Genomic DNA, 9,172 nt, shown 5'->3' on the forward strand with positions numbered 1-9,172 from the left:
TGAGGGAAAACCTGATCACCTTGTAACCTTCCCAGCGCTTAGGACAGTGCTTTGCACATAGTAAGCACTTAATAAATGCTATTATTTTTATTTTTATTATTATTATTATCATTAAACAGGCAAGGGAAAGCCCCTCCTCAGTTCTGGCCCTCCTGCCAGGCCCAGAATACTTCCAAAATCACACCAGCCTCACCTCTGTACCCTCCTCCCTAGGGGTGGATTAAAGCCATCCCTTCCCCGGGCCACAGCCAAAGGAATAAGGGGAAGAGGTCAGGACCAGATAATAATAATAATGATATTTGTTAAGCATTTACTATGTGCCAAGCACTGTTCTAAACACTTGGGCAAATACAAGGAAATCAGTTGGATACAGTCCCTGTCCCACATGGGGCTCACAGTCCCCCATTTTACAGATGAGGGAACTGAGGCACAGAGAAGTGAAGTGACTTCATAATAATAATTTTGGTATTTGTTCATTCATTCATTCAATCGCATTTATTGAGTGCTTACTGTGTGCAGAGCGCTGTACTAAGTGCTTGGGAAGTACAAGTTGGCAACATATAGAGACGGTCCCTACCCAACAGTGGGCTCACAGTCTAGAAGGGGGAGACAGAGAACAAAACAAAACGTATTAACAAAATAAAATAAATAGAATATGTACAAATCAAATAGAGTAATAAATACGTACAAACATATATACAGGTGCTGTGGGGAGGGGAAGGAGATAAGGCGGGGGGATGGGGAGGGGGAGGAAGCGCCTACTACGTGCAAAGAAAGCACTGTTCTAAGCGCTGGGAAGGATACAAGGTGATCAGGTTGTCCCATGTGGGGCTCACAATCTTAATCCCCATTTTCCAGATGAGGCAACTGAGGCCCAGTGAAGTGAAGTGACTTGCCCAAAGTCACCCAGCTGACAAGTGGCGGAGCCGGGATTTGAACCCATGGCCTCTGGCTCCAAAGCCCGGGCTCTTTCCACTGAGCCACGCTGCTTCCCCAAGGTCACACAGCAGACAAGTAGTGGAGCCGGGATTAGAACCCATGACCTCTGACTCCCAAGCCTGAGGTCTTGCCACCAATCCATGCTGCTTCCCCTAGGGGACAGCGGGTGCTTTGCACATAGTAAGCACTTAATAAATGCCATTATTGTTATTAATAAATACGATTGAATGAATGAATGAATAATCCATCTTTGTTAAGTCTGGGGTAGCTGGTGGTCAGCCAGACTCCTGGGTCAGCAGACCTGACTTGCACTGTGAGCCTGCTGTTGGGTAGGGGCCGTCTCTATATGTTGCCAGCTTGTACTTCCCAAGCGCTTAGTACAGTGCTCTGCACACAGGAAGCACTCAATAAATACGATCGAATGAATGAATGAATGAATGATCAGACCTTGGAGCACATAAATGGCTGGCTGAAAATCAGCTGCTTTCAAATGCCAACTTGTACTTCCCAAGCGCTTAGTACAGTGCTCTGCACACAGTGAGTGCTCAATAAACAAGATCGAATGAATGAATAGCGGGTGGCAGAGAAGAACCTCAGACCTCCTCCAAGACCTCCCCCCGAGGCCCCCTCCTCCAGGGGACATCCCCCTACAAAAATAGACTTAATAAGGAGGCAGGGATAAGCCCACAGGGCTCCACCACTTTGTCTGCCGTGTGACCTTGAGCAAGTCACTTCATTTCTCTGTGCCTCAGTTCCCTCTTCCGTAAAATGGGGATTAAGACTGGAAGCCCCATGTGGGACAGGGATTGTGTCCAACCTGAATAGCTTGTACCTAACGCAGCCCATAATAATAATAATAATAATGTTGGTATCGGTTAAGCGTTTACTACGTGCCAAGCACTGTTCTAAGTGCTGGGGTAGATACAAGGTGATCGGTTGCCCCGCGTGGGGTTCACAGTCTTCATCCTCATTTTACAGATGAGGCCCAGAGAAGTGAAGTGACTTGCCCAAGGTCACACAGCTGACAAGTGGCGGAGCTGGGATTTGAACGCACGACCTCTGACTCCAAAGCCCGGGCTCTTTCCCCTGAGCCATGATGCTCCCTTAGTATATAGTAGTATATCACTGGAATATTATAAAGTGCCAGGCACATAGTAAGCGCTTAATAAATGCCATAAAAAAGACACTTTTTTTCCCCGAGGGACTGAGAAAAGGGGGGCAGATCTCTGCTGAGTTTGCTCAACTGGAGATTGAAGCAGGGTAGCCTAATGGCTAGAGCATGGGTCTGAGAGCCAGAAGGACCTGGGTTCTAATCCCACCTCCACCACTTGTCTGCTGTCTGACCTTGGGCTTGTTACTTCACTTCTCTGTGCCACAGTTCTTCCATTGTAAAATGGGGATTGAGACCAGGAGCTCCATGCGGAACAGGGACTGTGTCCAACCCAATTTCCTGGAACCCGCCCCACCACTTAGTACGCTATTGGCCCATAGAAAGCACCTAACAAATACCACATTTGCTATTATTACTGGAACTAGAATCACTCAAAAAAAAAGTGATTTTGGTCTGACAGAAGCCGAACAACACTGCCAGCTCGCTCCATTTTTTTTTTCTTTTGGTGCCAGCTCTTAGGAGCTCAGCCTGCCTCTCCCAAAACACCAGCTCTGAGTAACTTCCTCCAACTCCCAGAGCTGAGGACGACAATCGTTAATTGTCTCCCCTATATCTCAGTTGTTAATATATGACAAAGTGCACATTTTTCAAAATAAGTAAAGTGCACAAAGGTGTTCAGATAAGGCAGTTTCAAAACAGGTGGAACGTAGGTGTTCACTTGAGTATCCTGAGCTGGACCTGGGATCATCAGATCCCATTGTCCCTTTTCCGTGAGGGGAAGGGAGTGAGGCCCCCCCGGGGTCACGTCAATCAGCCAGTGGGATTGACTGAGCGCTTTCTGTGTGCAGAATTTTGAAGGCCCCCCCTCCGTCCTGAGCAAGGACACTGGAGATACGGGAAGGAAGCTTTCTAGTCTGGAAGCTCATTGTGGTGAGGGAATGTGTCTAAAAACTCTGCTATAGTGTACTCTCCCCCAAGTGCTTAGTACAGTGCTCTGCATCTGGTAAGAGCTCAATAAATACCACTGATTGACGGATTCAAGAGAGACTTGAAGCCCCAGGCATGTGAGATCTGTGTTCTAAATCGCCTCTGCTCTGAATCAAACCCTGAGCATTCTTGGGGCTCCCGAGGCTCCATTTCTTGTGGTAAGAGTCCTCCTCTGGTCAGTTTCGGGGACCAGAATAACCCTGAAAGAGTGCTGAAGGGATTCCTGACCAAAGGATGGCTAACCTACTCACTGTACTTCGATCTTGTCTATCTCACCGACGACCTTTAGAGCCCACTGTTGGGTAGGGACTGTCTCTATATGTTGCCAACTTGTACTTCCCAAGCGCTTAGTACAGTGCTCTGTACACAGTAAGCACTCAATAAATACGATTGATGATGATGATGATGACCTTTAGCCAATATCCTGCCTCTGGCTTACAACTCCCTCCCTCTTCATATCCGAGGGACAATTATTCTCCCCACCTTCAAATCCTTATCGGAGACATCTCCTCGAAGAGGCCTTCCCTGACTAAACCCTCATTTCCTCTTCTCCCACTCCCTTCCGTGTTGCCCTGATTCGCTCCCTTTATTCATCCCTCAGACTCAAAGCACTTACGGACATATGTATAGTATTTACTTATACTAATGTCTGTCTCCCCCCTGGACTCCGTCCTCTCCTGGTTCTCCTCTTTTCTCTCCGGTCATTCTTTCTCAGTCTCTTTTGCAGGCTCCTCCTCCCCCTCCCATCCTCTTACTGTGGGGGTTCCCCAAGGTTCAGTGCTTGGTCCCCTTCTGTTCTCAATCTACACTCACTCCCTTGGTGACCTCATTCGCTCCCACGGCTTCAACTATCACCTCTACGCTGATGACACCCAGATCTCCATCTCTGCCCCTGCTCTCTCCCCCTCCCTCCAGGCTCGCATCTCCTCCTGCCTTCAGGACATCTCCATCTGGATGTCCGCCCGCCACCTAAAGCTCAACATGTCGAAGACTGAGCTCCTTGTCTTCCCTCCCAAACCTTGTCCTCTCCCTGTCTTTCCCATCTCTGTTGATGGCACTACCATCCTACCCGTCTCACAAGCCCGCAACCTAGGTGTCATCCTCGACTCCGCTCTCTCATTCACCCCTCACATCCAAGCCGTAACCAAAACCTGCCAGTTTCAGCTCCGCAACATTGCCAAGATCCGCCCTTTCCTCTCCATCCAAACCGCTACCTTGCTCATTCAAGCTCTCATCCTATCCTGTCTGGACTACTGCACTAGCCTTCTCTCTGATCTCCCATCCTCGTGTCTCTCTCCACTTCAATCCATACTTCATGCTGCTGCCCGAATTATCTTTGTCCAGAAACGCTCTGGACATATTACTCCCCTCCTCAAAAACCTCCAATGGCTACCGATCAATCTGCGCATCAGGCAGAAACTCCTCACCCTGGGCTTCAAGGCTGTCCATCACCTCGCCCCCTCCTACCTCACCTCCCTTCTCTCCTTCTACTGCCCAGCCCGCACCCTCCGCTCCTCCACCACTAATCTCCTCACTGTACCTCGCTCTCGCCTGTCCCGCCATCGACCCCCGGCCCACGTCATCCCCCGGGCCTGGAATGCCCTCCCTCTGCCCATCCGCCAAGCTAGCTCTCTTCCTCCCTTCAAGGCCCTGCTGAGAGCTCACCTCCTCCAGGAGGCCTTCCCAGACTGAGCCCCTTCTTTCCTCTGCCCCTCGTCCCCCTCTCCATGCCCCCGTCTTACCTCCTTCCCTTCCCCACAGCACCTGTATATATGTATATATGGTTGTACATATTTATTACTCTATTTATTTATTTATTTTACTTGTACATTTCTATTTTGTTGGTACGTTTGGTTCTGTTCTCTGTCTCCCCCTTTTAGACTGTGAGCCCACTGTTGGGTAGGGACTGTTTCTATGTGTTGCCAATTTGTACTTCCCAAGCGCTTAGTACAGTGCTCTGCACATAGTAAGCACTCAATAAATACGATTGATTGATTGACTGATTGACTGTAAGCTCATTGTGGGCAGGAAATGTGTCTACCAAAACTGTTATACTATAGTCAGATGGTCAGATTTATTGAGCACTTACTGTGTGTGCAGAGAACTGTACTGTGCACTTGGGAGAGTACAGTAAAACCACAAGATGACATATTCCACACCCACAACTAGCTTGCAGTCTAGAGAGGGAATGTTATTCTGTACTATACTCTCCCAAGAGCTTAGTGCAGTGCTCTGCACACAGTAAGCGCTCAATAAATACGATTGAATGAATGAGTAAATATCCTCCAAAGTCTCCAGACTGGGCTCTCTGCTAATTTTGTTCTGACACCTCTGTCCATGTTTTGTTTTGTTGTCTGTCTCCCCCTTCTAGACTGTGAGCCCGTTGTTGGGTAGAGACGGTCTCTATATGTTGCCAACTTGTACTTCCCAAGCGCTTAGTACAGTGCTCTGCACACAGTAAGTGCTCAACAAATATGATTGAATGTATGAATGAATGCTAACAATTCTAACCGCTCCCTGCTCCATTCACTGGGGATTATCTTCCTTTTGTCACTAGGTGAGGCAGATTTCCCCATGTAAATTTTCTAGTTATGCTTGGAGGCAAGAATGAAAGGTCTGGAGGTGCAGTTTCTAGTCCCCAAGGCACTTTAGGAACCTCAACCCATCAGGAAACTTGATTTCTCTCTGATAACGAAAAGCAGAGAGAAGTGACTTCTGTGGTGGCTCACCTCAGGCTTGGGTTTGGCTCCACGGTGGAATGTGGCCCATACTGGATTACTGAAGGAATGCCATGGGGCTGATTTTATTTAGAGATCTTAAATAAAGGCATCAGCCCTGTCAAAAGGCCCTTGACCTTTCTGTAATCAATCAGTTGCATATATTGAGTGCTTACTGTGTGCAGGGCACTGTAATAAGCGCTTGGGACAGTCTTGTCTTAGCTTACCCGTAGTAACTCCATGAACACATCCCAGAATCCCCACCTCCATCTGCAATCGTTCTGGTAGTGTATCCATAATAATAATAATGGCATTTATTAAACGCTTACTATGTGCAAAGCACTGTTCTAAGAGCTGGGGAGGTTACAAGGTGATCAGGCTGTCCCACGGGGGGCTCACAGTCTTAATCCCCATTTTACAGATGAGGTAACTGAGGCAGAGAGAAGTTAAGTGACTTGGCCAAAGTCACACAGCTGACAATTGGCGGAGGTGGGATTTGAACCCCTGACTTCTGACTCCAAAGCCCAGGCTCTTTCCACTGAGCCACACTGTTTTCTTGGTAAAATATGGAAGCCATTTACCATTGTCTCCTTCTGCACAGTAAACCTCAGTCTCTAATAATAATAATAATAATAATGATGGTATTTGTTAAGCACTTACTACGCACAAAGCACTGTTCTAAGTGCTGGGGAGGTTACAAGGTGATTATGATGGCATTTATTAAGCACTCACAATGTGCAAAGCACTGTTCTAAGCACTGGGGAGGTTACAAGGTGATCAGGCTGTCCCACGGGGGGCTCACAGTCTTAATCCCCATTTTACAGATGAGGTCACTGAGGCCCAGAGAAGTTAAGTGACTTGGCCAAAGTCACACAGCTGACAATTGGCAGAGCAGGGATTTGAACCCCTGACCTCTGACTACAAAGCCCGGGCTCTTTCCACTGAGCCACACTGTTTTCTTGGTAAAATATGGAAGCCGTTTACCATTGCTTCCTTCTGCACAGTAAACCTTAGTCTCTAATAATAATAATAATGATGGTATTTGTTAAGCACTTACTATGCACAAAGCACTGTTCTAAGTGCTGGGGAGGTTACAAGGTGATGATGATGGCATTTATTAAGCGCTTACTATGTGCAAAGCACTGTTCTAAGTGCTGTGGAGGTTGCAAGGTGATCATGCTGTCCTATGGGGGGCTCACAGTCTTAATCCCCATTTTACAGATGAGGTAACTGAGGCCCAGAGAAGTTGAGTGACTTGCCCAAAGTCACACAGCTGACAGTTGGCAGAGCTGGGATTTGAACCCCTGACCTCTGACTCCAAAGCCCAGGCTCTTTCCACTGAGCCACACTGTTTTCTTGGTAAAATATGGAAGCCATTTACCATTGCCTCCTTCTGCACAATAAACCTTAGTCTCTAATAATAATAATGATGATGGTATTTGTTAAGCACTTACTATGTGCAAAGCACTGTTCTAAGTGCTGGGGAGGTTACAAGGTGATGATGATGGCATTTATTAAGCGCTTACTATGTGCAAAGCACTGTTCTAAGCGCTGGGGAGGTTACAAGGTGATCAGGTTGTCCCGGGGGGAGGGGGGGCTCACAGTTTTAATTCCCATTTTACAGATGAGGTAACAGGCCCAGAGAAGTGAAGTGACTTGCCCGAAGGCACACAGCTGACAGTTGGCGGAGGCAGGATTTGAACCCTTGACCTCTGACTCCAAAGCCCAGGCTCTTTCCCCTGAGCCACGCTGCTTCTCTGCCCTCGACTCTCTTCCATGCCACTGCTGCCCAGCACAGGTGAGTTTTGACTTGTAGCAGATTGCCTTCCACTTGCCAGCCACTGCCCAAGCTAGAAATGAAATGGGTAAGCCTCTGCTTGACTCTCCCTCCCATAGCCGAGACTGGTAGAGGACTGGAAACCCTCCAGGTGAGGTCCTGAGAGGAGGCTTGGGAGAGTACATACAAGTGAGGCGTTCCCTGCCTTGGGGGTTAGAAAACCACGACTGACTCGTAAAACTGCAAACCACTCAAAGCTTCATTCACTCATATTTATTGAGTGCTTACTGTGTGCAGAGCACTGTACTAAGCGCTTGGGAAGTACGAGGTAGCAGCATATAGAGACGGGCCCTACCCAACAACGGGCTCACAGTCTAGAAGGGGGAGACAGGCGGCAAAGCACGCAGACAGGTGTCAAAATCGTCAGAACAAATAGAATTATGGCTATGTGCACATAAATAGAATAGTAAATACGTACAAGTAAAATTAATAGAGTAATAAAAACACAAGTGCTGTGGGGAGGGGAAGGAGGTAGGGCCCGGGGGATGGGGAGGAGGAGAGGAAAAGGGGGCTCAGTCAGGGAAGGCCTCTTGGAGGAGGGCTTTGAAGGGAGGAAGAGAGCTAACTTGGCGGATGTGCGGAAGGAGGAAATTCCAGACCAGGAGAAGGAGGTGGGCCGGGGGTTGATGGTGGGACAGGAGAGAACGAGGCACAGTGAGGAGGTTAGCAGCGGCAGAGGAGCAGAGGGTGCGGGCTGGGCTGGAGAAGGAGAGAAGGGAGGGGAGGTAGGAGGGGGCGAGGGGATGGACAGCCTGGAAGCTGAGAGTGAGGAATTTTTGCTTGATTCGTAGGTTGACAGGCAGCCACTGGAGATTTTTGAGGAGGGGAGTGACATGCCCAGAACGTTTCTGCACAGAGATAATCCAGGCAGCAGAGTGAAGCATAGGCTGAAGGAGGGAGAGATTGCCAAGGGATGAGCACTTTAGCTTTGTAGACAGGGCGGGAAGGTGTAACAAAACTTTCTTCTCCTCCCTAGAGCGGGAAAAGGGTCAGTGGTCGAACCAAGATGGCAGCACAGTTCCACTCTCACTCCACACCAAAAGCAGCGGCAGGAGGAAGCAGCGTGGCCTAGTGGATAGAGCATGGGCCTGGGATTCAGAAGGACCTGAGTTCTAATCTCAGTTCCGCCATCTGTCTGCTGTGTGACCGTGGGCAGGATACATGGCTGCTCTGTGCCTCCGTTATCTGTAAAATGGAGATTAAGACTGTGACCCTCCTTCCCTTCCCCACAGCACCTGTATATATGTATATATGTTTGTACGTATTTATTACTCTATTTTATTTTACTTGTACATATCTATTCTATTTATTTTATTTTGTTAATATGTTTGGTTTCGTTCTCTGTCTCCCCCTTCTAGACTGTGAGCCCACTGTTGGGTAGGGACCGTCCCTATATGTTGCCAACTTGTACTTCCCAAGCGCTTAGTACAGTGCTCTGCACGCAGTAAGTGCTCAATAAATACGATTGATTGATTGATTGACATGGACTGTGTCCAACCTGATTACCTAGTATCGCCCCAGGCACTTAGTGCAGTGCCTGGCTCAAAGTAGGGGCTTAATAAATACCATCAATAAACAATA

The 9,172-nt window shown here is 48.2% G+C and overlaps 1 non-coding gene across 1 annotated transcript; it reads right to left on the bottom strand.

Moving 5' to 3' along the window:
• Window positions 1–7,562: 7,562 nt before the first annotated feature.
• On the bottom strand, window positions 7,563–7,700 carry LOC119929044. Its single transcript, XR_005451188.1, has one exon. It is a non-coding gene; the product is annotated as a small nucleolar RNA SNORA7 (small nucleolar RNA).
• Window positions 7,701–9,172: the final 1,472 nt, after the last annotated feature.

Source organism: Tachyglossus aculeatus, chromosome 5 (assembly GCF_015852505.1).
Source record: "Tachyglossus aculeatus isolate mTacAcu1 chromosome 5, mTacAcu1.pri, whole genome shotgun sequence".
In the NCBI taxonomy this organism is placed as follows: domain Eukaryota; kingdom Metazoa; phylum Chordata; class Mammalia; order Monotremata; family Tachyglossidae; genus Tachyglossus; species Tachyglossus aculeatus.